The sequence below is a fragment of the Arachis ipaensis genome, chromosome B8 (genome assembly GCF_059453495.1).
Source record: "Arachis ipaensis isolate K30076 ecotype BB chromosome B8, ASM5945349v1, whole genome shotgun sequence".
Classification (NCBI taxonomy): domain Eukaryota; kingdom Viridiplantae; phylum Streptophyta; class Magnoliopsida; order Fabales; family Fabaceae; genus Arachis; species Arachis ipaensis.
This window is the reverse complement of record NC_142443.1, coordinates 37,071,161-37,085,145: the sequence shown is the minus strand read 5'-3', so window position 1 is coordinate 37,085,145 and position 13,985 is coordinate 37,071,161.

Sequence of the window (13,985 nt, the reverse complement as noted above, 5' to 3'; positions counted from 1 at the left end):
GAATTAATGATCTCATGGACCAGTTACAAGGAGCTGGAGTTTTCTCTAAGATCGATTTGCAATCCGGTTATCACCAGATAAGGGTGAGGGGTGAGGATATCCCTAAGACCGCTTTCAGGACTCGTTATGGTCATTACGAGTACACTGTAATGTCCTTTGGGTTGACGAACGCTCCTGCAGTATTCATGGATTACATGAATAGAGTGTTCCGTCCGTTTTTGGATAAATTCGTTGTTGTCTTCATTGACGACATACTGATTTACTCCAAGACTGAAGAAGAGCATGCGGAACATCTGAGGACCGTGTTGCAGATTCTAAAGGAGAAGAAACTTTATGCAAAACTGTCTAAGTGTGAGTTTTGGAAGGATGAGGTGAAGTTTTTGGGTCACGTGGTAAGTAAGAAGGGAATAGTCGTAGATCCAACTAAGGTGGAAGCTGTAATGGATTGGAAGCAACCAACCACAGTAACTGAGATAAGGAGTTTTTTGGGTTTAGCTGGCTATTACCGAAGGTTCATCAAAGGCTTTTCGCAATTAGCTTTGCCGTTGACAAAGTTAACCCGCAAAGACACTCCGCTTGTTTGGACTCCTGAGTGCGAGGAGAGCTTTCAGACATTGAAGAAAAAGTTGACCACTGCACCTGTGTTAGTGTTACCTGAGCCGAACGAGCCTTTTTAGGTGTACTGTGATGCCTCACTAAAGGGTCTAGGATGCGTGCTGATGCAGCATCATAATGTGGTGGCGTATGCCTCACGGCAGTTGAGACCTCACGAAGTTAGTTACCCTACGCATGATTTAGAACTCGCTGCGGTTGTGTTCGCCTTGAAGGTGTGGAGACATTATCTCTATGGGGTTAAGTTCCAAGTCTTCTCCGATCACAAGAGCTTGAAATACCTCTTTGATCAGAAAGAGCTTAATATGAGGCAAAGGAGGTGGATGGAATTGTTGAAAGACTATGACTTTGAGTTAAATTACCATCCTGGAAAGGCGAATATAGTGGCGGATGCCTTAAGTCGGAAGTCGTTATATGCGTCTTGGATGATGCTTCAAGAGGAGAAGTTGCTCAAGGGATTCGAGAGTCTAAAAATTGGTGCTCGAGAAGTATCTGGAACCTTATGTTTGAGCCGATTAGAAATCTCAAGTGACTTTAAGTCCGAACTCCTAAAGGCTCATGAAAACGATGAAGCGTTATGGAAGGTGTTACCGGCTATCGAGCAAGGAAAACAGTGGAGTGTGTCGGAAGAAAAAGATGGGTTATGGAGATTCAAGGGTAGAATCATTGTGCCAGATGTTGGTACTTTGAGGCAAGATATCTTAAAGGAGGCACACAAAAGCGGATTCTCCATTCACCCGGGAAGTACTAAGATGTACCATGATTTAAAGGCGATGTTTTGGTGGCTGGGTATGAAGAATGATGTGGCGGAATATGTTTCGAAGTGCTTAACTTGTCAAAAGGTAAAGATTGAACATCAAAGACCTTCCGGGATGTTGCAACCTTTAGAGGTTCCGCAATGGAAGTGGGAAAGTATTGCAATGGACTTTGTGTCGAGATTACCAAGGACTAGGACTGGTTTTGATGCTATCTGGGTGATCGTGGACCGACTGACGAAGTCAGCTCACTTTTTACCCGTTCGGATGACTTACACCCTTGAGGATCTAGCACGGTTATACATAAAGGAGATTGTGAGACTCCATGGTGTATCTGCTACTATAATCTCTGATAGAGATCCTCGTTTCACTTCGAGGTTCTGGGGTGCATTTCAGAAAGCTTTTGGAACCCGATTAAGCTTGAGTACAGCTTACCATCCTCAAACAGATGGTCAATCCGAGAGGACGATTCAAACACTAGAGGATATATTGAGAGCTTGTGTTTTGGACCAACCGGCAAGTTGGGATCGGTATATGCCGTTAATGGAGTTTGCATACAATAATAGTTACCATGCGAGCATCGGAATGGCTCCGTATGAGGCATTGTATGGGAGAAAATGTCAATCTCCGCTATGCTGGTATGAAGCTGGAGAGAAAGGCTTGTTGGGGCCGGAAATGATAGCTGAGACCACTGATCAAGTTAAGAAAATCCGAGATCGGATGCTTACGGCGCAGAGTCGCCAGAAGAGTTACGCCGATCAGAGGCGGAAGCCCTTGGAATTTGAGGAAGGAGATCATGTTTTCCTTAAGGTTACTCTGACCACAGGAATAGGTAGAGCGATTAAAGCAAGGAAGTTGAATCCTCGATACATTGGTCCATTTCAGATCCTGGAGAGGATTGGGCCGGTGGTGTAAGACCCGGTCAATTAACGGCTAATTAACTCATAAATGAGAATTTATTCTAGAAAGCCAAAAATGTTATTTTTATGGCTTAATATGATAGAGGAGATTGAGACGAGAATTTCGGTACCAATTTTATAGAAATCGGACCAAGATTGGACCGAACGGGCCAAATCGGGCCAACCGGACCCAAAGTGGGCCCTTGGCCCAACTAAACTAAACCAAAACCCTAGTTTTCAATACTCTCTCTCCTCACAACACACTAAACACGCTGAAAATTGATATGGAGGGGGGAAGAACACTCTCTCAAGTTCTCTCCCTTTGTTGATCTTCAAACCACCATAACTTTTGATCTAGAGCTCCGATTGCCGCACTGTTTGAGGCCACGCGTTCATCGCGGAGAGCTCTACAAAACCCATATAATCAATCTTGAGGTAAGCCACGTTTTGCTCTTCGAATTTCCAGCCTTGATTTCGAGTTTCATGAGCAAAAATGTTGAGATTTTGGGCTCTTTGATGTTATAGGACCCAACTCTCTTGAAGGAGAAGGTTAATCTTGTCTTCTTGGACCTTGGGTGTGGTAAGATTCTCAACCCTAGTGTAATTTTTTGTTCTATGATGTTTGGGTATTGAGATGTTGTGAATGGGTATGATGATTGTGGCTTAGGTTGTGTATATGTGAATATTGGAGCTTGATTGGTGATTTTGGAAAGCTTGGAAGAGGGTTTTATGTGATAAAATCTGTTCTTGGAGGTGTTGATACCTTGAGAGCTTGTGGACAAGTGGTTTGAAAGTGCTCCGGTTGAGTTTGGGAAATCGGCTAAGGTATGGTTTCGGTTTTCTGTATCTAATATGTAATGTGGTAGGAAATACTTAGGCTAGAGGCCCTAAGATAGGCATTGAATTGATGATGTTGTTGAATGGTTGAGATATATGATGTGATCATATATGTGATTATGAATATTGATGCCTTGATTGTGTGATATATGAGAAATGCATGTTGTGATATATGCTTGATGGATGATTGAGGTTGAATTGATGGGTGGTACCATGTTGATGGTGAGTATGATGTTGATCATGTATAATGATGGTTGATTTGGAAATTGATATTATTGGAAATTGGGATGAGAAGGATGTATGACATGAGATTGTGTTTGTCCTTTAGCCATTGATTGAGAAGTGTTAAAATAGTTGGAGGTAGTTTTGGAAATTTTGGTAAAATGTCAATGTGTGAGTTGAGGATGGCTTGTTGTTGATTTTGGTACATTTTGAATGATTTCAAAGAAAAGGGTTGAAATTGGCATGTTTTGATTGATTTTGAAAAGAGTTGAAAGTGGCTTGTTTTGAAAATGGCACTTTGTGGTTTTGAATGAATATATGGTTTTTGGGCATACTTTGACGGGACATAACTTGGACTACGGATCTCTGATTTGCACCAAATCTGTTTAGAAATGAAATTGGATCCGGGATGTCCATGCCGTTTGAAGAACGGGTGAAAAATGATTTAAAATGAGAGAGTTATGACCGTCGGAAGATTGGGGGTTGAATCTGTGAATTCTGCAGCTTTTAACTTAGAAAATTTTTAGCAGAATGACCCCTCGCGTGTAGGCGCACTTGGCGCGTATGCGCCGTTCTTCGAGAAAGCATCATCCACGCGTGCGCGTGGTGTGCGCGAGCGCGTCGATGCGCTGTATCGAATGCCCAGCCATTTTCCAGAGAGTTGTGCCAGAGTTGTGCCAGTTTTGTGCATGGGGCACAATGTATTCGCGCGTATGCGTGGCTGACGCGTGCGCGTCGTTTGGCTAATTTTCAACCCACGCGTTCGCGCGTATGACGCTTACGCGTCGATGAGTTTTAAGGCCATCCACGCGTGCGCGTGGAGTGCGTGTACGTGTGGCCCTGTGTTCATCCCAAAGTTGATTTTTGAGTTTTAAAAGCCAAATTTCATACTTCTAAGCCTCCGATCTCACCACTTATGTCTTAAATCATTATGATATGCCTAGCATGAGAAAAAGGGCTAGTGAATGTGGTAACTTGCGAGTGAAGCAAGGGGAAAAATGAATGATCATTGAGGATCATAGATGATTATGTGAGATGTGGAGGATGGCGGTGGAAGTGCTTGTTATGCCATGGGCCGAAGGGCCATAATTGTTAATGAATTGGCTGGTTATGGATTTAACCGTGAGCCGGATGGCTGGATTATGCCGTGTGACGGTGGAGCCATGTTTATGGCTAAGTATAAATGCATATATGCTGTTGAATGAATTGTAAATGTTTGCACTTCTACCATTGGAGATGAGGGTTTCCCTAGGTAGTAGCAATGGCTATTCACCATGTGCTCCAGGTTGAAACTCAAAGCTCTGTTAACCCAATGTCGTAAGTGTGGCCAGGCACTGTGAAAGGCCCGGATGAGCTCGCCCCCATAAATATTCATCAGTGATGGTGATGGATAAATATTCACCAGTGAGGGTGATGGATATGGATCATGATTATGATCAAGTTTATGATGAGTATAACTCGAGTTGGGGATGCACGACAGAGGGACAGTTCAATGGTTAGCTACCAGGACTTGTCGGGTTGGCTCTATAACCGACAGATGATATCATAAGCCACTAGGGACAGGCATGCATCATAAGCATACTACATGAATTGTTTGAGATTGCCTATTTGACTGCATATTACTTGCTAATTGTCTAAATGCCTTATCTGTTCCTATTTGTGAATCTCTTGTCTGATATAACTGTGTTTGCTATATTATACTCCTGTTGGTGGTTGGGAGGTCTGAAGGAATTGGAAAGGGAAGTATTAGTTAGACTGGAGAATCTTTAGTCAGTTGCCACTTACGGTTTAGCTTGTTTATAAGCTTTGATATTATCTGGAGGAAGTTCTAGGATTGCCTTCAGCTTTCCTCTATTATTATGTATTATATATGTGGAAGCTGTTACCGTACTGGGGACCTCTGGTTCTCACCCATGCGGATTTTGTGGTTTTCAGATGCAGGGCGCGAGGCTTCTCGTTGAGGCATGCTGGAGACTTCTGGATTAGCGAAGATCCTTTGTTCTCGGGACTCTGTTTTGGGTTATATATCTTGTTTAGATACTTTTATCTCCATTAAATAATACAAACTGTGATGACTCCTCTTATAGGAGGTTTTGGAGAATAGGTTTCTGTATTTGTGTCCCTTTGGGTTTTCCTTGGGGTTTTTCTTATTTTATTATATGTATATATTGCTATGCTCGGACCGGTTATCTTCGCAGCCGGATTTTGAGTCTTGATATTCCTGTTTTTGACACTCTTTATATATATGATCTCGCGTTAGCTTATCCCTTGCTCGTTACGTTATCGATCGGAGTGTTGCGCGTTCGAGTTACGGTTTTTGTTTACCCCTTTTTTTTCTACAAAGGCTCCTAGTTATAATCAATTATTCACACTACTATACGTACCAAATTTTTGTTTTAGAGGTCGTAATACCTTGGCATCTCTGAATTATGACTTAAGCATAAGACTCTGTATGGTGGGGTGTTACAGGTGGCGTATCGGGTGGCTCTACCACCTCATCTTTCGAACCTGCACGATGTGTTTCACATGTCGCAGCTTCAGAAGTACACTTCTGATGCTAGCCATGTGTTAGAACCTGAATCGGTTTAGTTAAGAGAAGATTTGACGCTTCCAGTGGCTCCAGTCAGAATTGATGATACTAGTATCAAACGATTGCATGGAAAAGAGGTTTCATCAGTCAAAGTGGCTTGGAGTCGAGGCGGTGTTGAGGAACACACTTGGGAACTTGAGTCGGAGATGCGAATGGATTATCCGCACTTATTCTCAGGTAATTGAATTTGAATTTTTTGGGCAAAATTTCCAATTAGGTGGGTAGAATGTAAGACCCGGTTAATTAATGGCTAATTAACCCGTAAATGAGAATTTATTCTAGAAAGCCAAAAATGTTATTTTTATGGCTAAATGTGATAGAGGAGATTGAGACGAGAATTTTGGTACCAATTTTATAGAAATCGGACCAAGATTGGACCGAACGGGCCAAACCGGGCCAACCGGACCCAAAGTGGGCCCTTGGCCCAACTAAACTAAACCAAAACCCTAGTTTTCAGCACTCTCTCTCCTTATTTACTACACACACACGCTGAAAATAGTGGAGAGGAAGGGAAGAACACTCTCTCAAGTTCTCTCCCTTGGTTGATCTTCAAAGCACCATAACTTTTGATCTAGAGCTCCGATTGTCGCTCCGTTTGCGGTACGCGTTCACCGCGGAGAGCTCTACAAAACCCATACAATCAATCTTGAGGTAAGCCACGTTTTACTGTTCGAAATTCCAGCTCTTGATTTCGAGTTTCATGGGTGAAATGTTGAGATTTTGGGTTCTTTGATGTTATAGGACCCAACTCTCTTGAAGGGAAAGGTTAATCTTGTCTCCTTGGATCTTGGGTATGGTAAGATTCTCAACCCTAGTGTGATTTGTTGTTCTATGATGTTTGGGTATTGAGATGTTGTGTATGGGTATGATGATTGTGGCTTAGGTTGTGTATATGTGAATATTGGAGCTTGATTGGTGATTTTGGAAAGCTTGGAAGAGGGTTTTGTGTGATAAAATCTATTCTTGGAGGTGTTGATACCTTGAGAGCTTGTGGACAAGTGGTTTGGAAGTGCTCCGGTTGAGCTTGGGAAATCGGCTAAGGTGTGGTTTCGGTTTCCCGTATCTAATATGTAATGTGGTAGGAAATACTTAGGCTAGAGGCCCTAAGATAGGCATTGAATTGTTGGTGTTGTTGAATGGTTGAGATATATGATGTGTTCATATATGTGATTATGAATATTGATGCCTTGATTGTGTGATATATGAGAAATGCATGTTGTGATATATGCTTGATGGATGATTGAGGTTGAATTGATGGGTGGTACCATGTTGATGGTGAGTATGATGTTGATCATGTATAATGATGGTTGATTTGGAAATTGATATTATTGGAAATTGGGATGAGAAGGATGTATGACATGAGATTGTGTTTGTCCTTTAGCCATTGATTGAGAAGTGTTAAAATAGTTGGAGGTAGTTTTGGGAATTTTGGTAAAATGTCAATGTGTGAGTTGAGGATGGCTTGTTGTTGATTTTGGTACATTTTGAATGATTTCAAAGAAAAGGGTTGAAATTGGCATGTTTTGATTGATTTTGAAAAGAGTTGAAAGTGGCTTGTTTTGAAAATGGCACTTTGTGGTTTTGAATGAATATATGGTTTTTGGGCATACTTTGACGGGACATAACTTGGACTACGGATCTCTGATTTGCACCAAATCTGTTTAGAAATGAAATTGGATCCGGGATGTCCATGCCGTTTGAAGAACGGGTGAAAAATGATTTAAAATGAGAGAGTTATGACCGTCGGAAGATTGGGGGTTGAATCTGTGAATTCTGCAGCTTTTAACTTAGAAAATTTTTAGCAGAATGACCCCTCGCGCGTAGGCGCACTTGGCGCGTATGCGCCGTTCTTCGAGAAAGCATCATCCACGCGTGCGCGTGGTGTGCGCGAGCGCGTCGATGCGCTGTATCGAATGCCCAGCCATTTTCCAGAGAGTTGTGCCAGAGTTGTGCCAGTTTTGTGCATGGGACACAATGTATTCGCGCGTATGCGTGGCTGACGCGTGCGCGTTGTTTGGCTAATTTTCAACCCACGTGTTCGCGCGTATGACGTTTACGCGTCGATGAGTTTTAAGGTCATCCACGCATGCGCGTGGAGTGCGTGTACGCGTGGCCCTGTGTTCATCCCAAAGTTGATTTTTGAGTTTTAAAAGCCAAATTTCATACTTTTAAGCCTCCGATCTCACCACTTATGTCTTAAATTATTATGATATGCCTAGCATGAGAAAAAGGGCTAGTGAATGTGGTAACTTGCGAGTGAAGCAAGGGGAAAAATGAATGATCATTGAGGATCATAGATGATTATGTGAGATGCGGAGGATGGCGGTGGAAGTGCTTGTTATGCCATGGGCCGAAGGGCCATAATTGTTAATGAATTGGCTGGTTATGGATTTAACCGTGAGCCGGATGGCTGGATTATGCCGTGTGACGGCGGAGCCATGTTTATGGCTAAGTATAAATGCATATATGCTGTTGAATGAATTGTAAATGTTTGCACTTCTACCATTGGAGATGAGGGTTTCCCTAGGTAGTAGCAATGGCTAGCCACCATGTGCTCCAGGTTGAGACTCAAAGCTCTGGTTCTCACCCATGCGGATTTTGTGGTTTTCAGATGCAGGACGCGAGGCTTCTCGCTGAGGCATGCTGGAGACTTCTGGATTAGCGAAGATTCTTGTTCTCGGGACTCTGTTTTGGTTTATATATCTTGTTTAGATACTTTTATCTCCATTAAATAATACAAACTGTGATGACTCCTCTTATGGGAGATTTTGGAGAATAGGTTTTATGTATTTGTGTCCCTTTGGGTTTCCTTTGGAGTTTTCCTTATTTTATTATTTGTATATATTACTATGCTCGGACCGGTCATCTTCGCAACCGGATTTTGAGTCTTGATATTCCTGTTTTTGACACTCCTTTGTATATATATTATCTCGCGTTCGCTTATCCTTTGCTCGTTGCGTTATTGATCGGAGTGTTGCGCGTCCGAGTTACGGTTTTTGTTTATCCCCTTTTCTATAAAGGCTCCTAGTGATAATCAATTATTCATACTACTATACGTACTAAATTTTTGTTTTAGAGGTCGTAATACCTTGCCATCTCTGAATTATGACTTAAGCATAAGACTTTGTATGGTAGGGTGTTACAATAGCCTAACTTCCTTGTTCTTGCTGCTATTTATTCATTGTTCCAAGGCCAAAACTATTTTAAATATTTTTGCTTAAATTATTTGTGCTATAGATGCCATTATTATTATTATTATTATTATTATTATTATTATTATTATTATTATTATTATTATTATTATTATTATTATTATTTAATCTGCTGTCAATTTGACTAAATGCTTGAATGATTAGATACTTCGTATAGTAGCTAGAGTTCGTTTTGGTAGATATATACAGCTGCTAGAGTTATTTGTGCTATATGTGTTGTTTAAAAATATTTTTGAATATAAATTTTCAAAATTATTCCTTGTCAATACTTCAATTCGCAAGTTCAGAATTTAGTTTGATAGTTTAGAGGCATATTCATTTACCTCATCTATTTTGAAGTCTATTATCTTTGATTTTCTTTTCCCAATTTTTCTCATTCAGTAGCAATACTATTTCATTAATTTAGAATTACCGAAACAAAGAGTACTTCAAAGTGTAGTAGAAAAAAAAATTAATAGTAACAATTCTTAATAATCGTACAACATAGATACAGGTTATAGCTCATATAAAATTTCTGGTATTGATGATTATAATCTCCTGTTTATGATTTATTAGTTTATACTTGATTATATAGATGTGATGTTCATTTCGAGCGGCTTAACAAATCAATAAAAATTGGTACACAAATTTACCAGAAATGGAGCACTTAATTTAAAGCATTTTGTAATATTTACTTGAATAAAATTTGTTTTGAACATACGGGTTTAAATTAGTTATGTAATAGTGATCATTGTTGAGTTAAAATTATTGTAGATGTGATCTTTTGTAATTACTTGTGATACAAAATTATATCTTTGAGGTTTCTTTATTTTTATTTAATGATAGTTTCATGACATGCAAGTAATGAAGAAGTTATAAATTTGATTTGTTAAAAATTAGTCACTCCTTCAATTAGTTGTATAAGAAAAGGATGCATTATTTTGCAATGTTTGAAAAGCCAACTGCTGTTGAAATTTTGTTTGTAAATAATGTAATTAGGGATTACTTTTCTATATGTATTTAAAGTGATATATACATTAAAAATTTGTAAACATACCATTATTTGTTGTTGATTTTTATATAGTCTTTAACCAATAGAAATTTCTTTGAATGATAAAAACGGTTGAAACATTTTATAAAAAAATCTGTCATAACAAAATCCATTCTTACAAAAGAAAAAAAATTCAATATTCCAAAATATAAATATATAGGATTGTTATAGATTTTAATTTATATATAGAAAGATTCTATAACAATAGATAGCTACCACAAAAAAAAGTCGCATTACAAAGTACTAGCACTAAAATGACTTATTTATATTATTTATAGTTAACATAATTTATTTAGAATTTTTTCAACTGATGCAATAAGAAGTAACATATACTCTTATTTTTTAACTAAATTCTTGTTCTTTTCCTCAAATTTTTTTTAATTCTCCTTAGCAGCCTTGATAATGGTGTTTTTTTTTTCAGATTATATGACTTCATGATCAAATCTATAGCAATGTGTATCCTAGTTGCATCATCAACCTTCAAATGATAAAACCAGTAGTAAGTCACACTTATGTAATTAGAAATTAAACAATTAGAAATTTATCATGTAATGTAACTTACATAAATGTTATAATCATCAATCCAAATGCAATTCTTCATCCAAGTTGCTACCCAAATACCGCAATCAAAGCTATGTTAAATTTTATATAGAAAAAAAAGTACTAGTTAGACAATGTGACAAAAGAAAAAAGATTGCTTGACAAACCAAATAAAGAGCTAGAAAATTACGAGTCATTTCTTTGTCTTCCTATTCTGAGAGCTTCCAAAATGGGAAACTCAGACACCTTAGGCCTAATCGTACTCTAAAAATCATAGAAAGAGTCATGTTGAAGCATCCCTTCAAGGTACAAAGCCTAATAAGTGGTTAACATTGAATTAGTGTTTTTATAAATGGTAAAAATAGTATAAATGAAGATGTAAAATTGATGCTATAAATGTTTGAATACAGAAATGATATACCAATTGCTTAATGCTAAATATTTTACTTGCTTTCTTCTTAGGATCTGGGTTGGAATCCAACAAAATTACTTGACACTGATTCATGTCGAAGATAACAAGATACCAATGAAGATTATCTTCATTAACAGGCACATAAATTTGTACATATATACAAGAATTAATTTTTTTTTGTGTGTGATAGTTAAAAAATATAATTCTATTTATGAAGAGTATTAAAATTTCTATCACGGGAGTGACTTCAATGTGAAGTCCCATATAGTCATAAGACTTATTATCCAAAACAAACTTATTATCACAAGATTCAACAATTTACATCTTGATGAAAAAAGTTGTTAAACCAAAGATAATTATTTTATTTATTAAGCATGCATAACAAATAGAGGAACAAATATTTATTTAGTAGAGATGAAATTGTGTCATATGATTTTACCTTTCTAAGGACTTCCACTTTGCCCATAAATGCCTTTTTATAGTCCTCTCGAGCTTAACTACTTGGGATAGTTCCCGACAATGCCATTTGCTATACAATGTGAAGAATATAATTTTGTCAATGTTAAATTGTGAAACTAATGTTACATATAAATATTGCACAGAATGAAGATGAAAATTATATATTTCTTTTGGTGCAAAAGATTTCAATTTATTTATATAATATAAGCATTTGGAGCACTTATATTACGTTATACAAGCAAGTGTGACAAATATTGATAATTATTGAAATGTTGATTAAAGAAATTTATTATAAGTTACACGTGGCTTACCGAAAAGACTGTGGACATATACCAATGTCTTAAAACTCCAGAAGTAGTCTTCTCCTCATCATTTAGCATATGAGCATATACGTCCAGTATCTAAATGCATATTAGACATGGTTAGATAATGATAATAATCATGAGATCGGATTGGTATCCAAAATTAAATCAACTAAAATAACTTACAGTTTGGTCAATCCAACCCTTTGGAATTAAGTTAAAAAAGAATCTCTGGTTGCATCAAATTTGCATCCTTTTTTCTAATATCTCTTGCCTACAATTGATTAAATATAAAAATAATAATTTATCATTATTCTTCTAATACGATCGTAAGATGACAAAGTACAAAGATAATATTTTTTCAAAATAATTTACCTCCCAAACTCATTATCTTTATTTGTTCCAAATATGTAGGTTGCAACCATGATTTCAGTGTCATCTAATTTCATGGTAGTTGGCGGTGCAAACAATACTGGTAGTCACTATTAAGAAAAATAAAAGGTAACAAAAATTAAGCCTCCAAATTTAAAATAACTCAAGAATTAGAAAATCTTCAAAAGTGTTTGGACGAATAAAACTTAAGCAATTGACACTCACAAATGGAGCTTCAACCCCAAGATTTTTTGGTTGGAGCTTTGTAAACCCTGGAATCCTATGATTTATATGATAACTAGTAGGAGATGCATTATTCAGCAATGATTTGACAATATCAGTTGATGGAGTATCTGCTACACAAAATTGTTTATCATATATTTTTTTGGATGACTGGGCTCTAAAAATTTTAGGATTAGTCTTCTTCACACCGAGAATAGATTTTTTTCTGTCAAAAGAAGCTTTTTTAACCGGGGGAGTGGCCAACTTTTTCATTATCGTGTCTGTCATGGCTTGCTCAGAAGAAAGGTTTTCAAAGGGACTTGCATATGGAGACATGGTCATTGGCATTGAAAGCGATGGATAAGGAGGTGAGCTTGGGTTAAATCCTCCCAAATGATTATAAAATTGTGACGGCATGGGGTGAAAGTAAGGCATCATTGGCATCATAGATTGATTGATAGAGGCCATGTTTTGCAAGTTAGTGACAACTTCTTGCATCTTTATGATTTGTGAGTTGAGCGCATCATATTTTTCACCTTTATTCTCCTAAAAAATATTTGGAAAATGATAAGAAAATGATTACATTAGTATTCCACGAAATGCTATAGACGTTTAATCAACTAATTGTCAGATGAATTAATTGAAGACTGACCAATACTTAGTAAATTCAACATAACAATCTGAGAAGAGAAAAGAGTTCACCTTGTTAAAGATGGTTTTACCTGGCACATCCACTTCTTTAGATTTTAATTCCTCCTTATTTTCTACTGTCTTGACGCCCTCATTGAGACTGAAAACTATTATAAATAAATAAATAAATAAATATCAAAATTCTTAAGAAAAATACCGAAAAAAATTTAAAATTCATAGAATCAATTGAAGTGTATTCCAACCTAGACGAAATTTCGATGTCCTCCATCAGAGTGTTCTTCACTTGTGCTTTTGTTACATTTGATTTTTGTTGAGCACTGCCAAGGTTTTCCCTAATGTCGTCAGATGGTGATTGAGGTGTGTGATTGCTTTCAGCTTTGGCTTTTTTTGAAATGGAGTTGTTAGTTCCTCTTGAAGACATAATTACAAGTAGAAAAAGCAATATGCATATATGAATGTAAGACATTCGAATTCCACGGTGGTAACTGAAAATAATTTCATCCATTTATAGGAAGTTCGGAAACTGGATACATGAAAGGTCATCATGTATATGGGTTTCGCATCAATTATTTCTGAAGTAATTTTTTATAAAGCGTGACTTCTCATATTTCTGTAACAAGAAAAAGAAAAAGAAAAGACGGAAGATGAAAGGAGTGATTACAAGATGGAAAACTTACTATGGGGTGAAAGACGGAAGATGAAAGGGATGAGTTAAAGATAGAAAACTTACCATAGGGTGAGAAGAGGCGTCCAAAACTTGCTTCTGCATTCTCTTCATTTATTTGTGATTAGGGTATTCAGTATACATTTTTATACCGTCTAATTAAAAAATAATATTCTATTAAATATAATTAAATTATTTAGAAATAA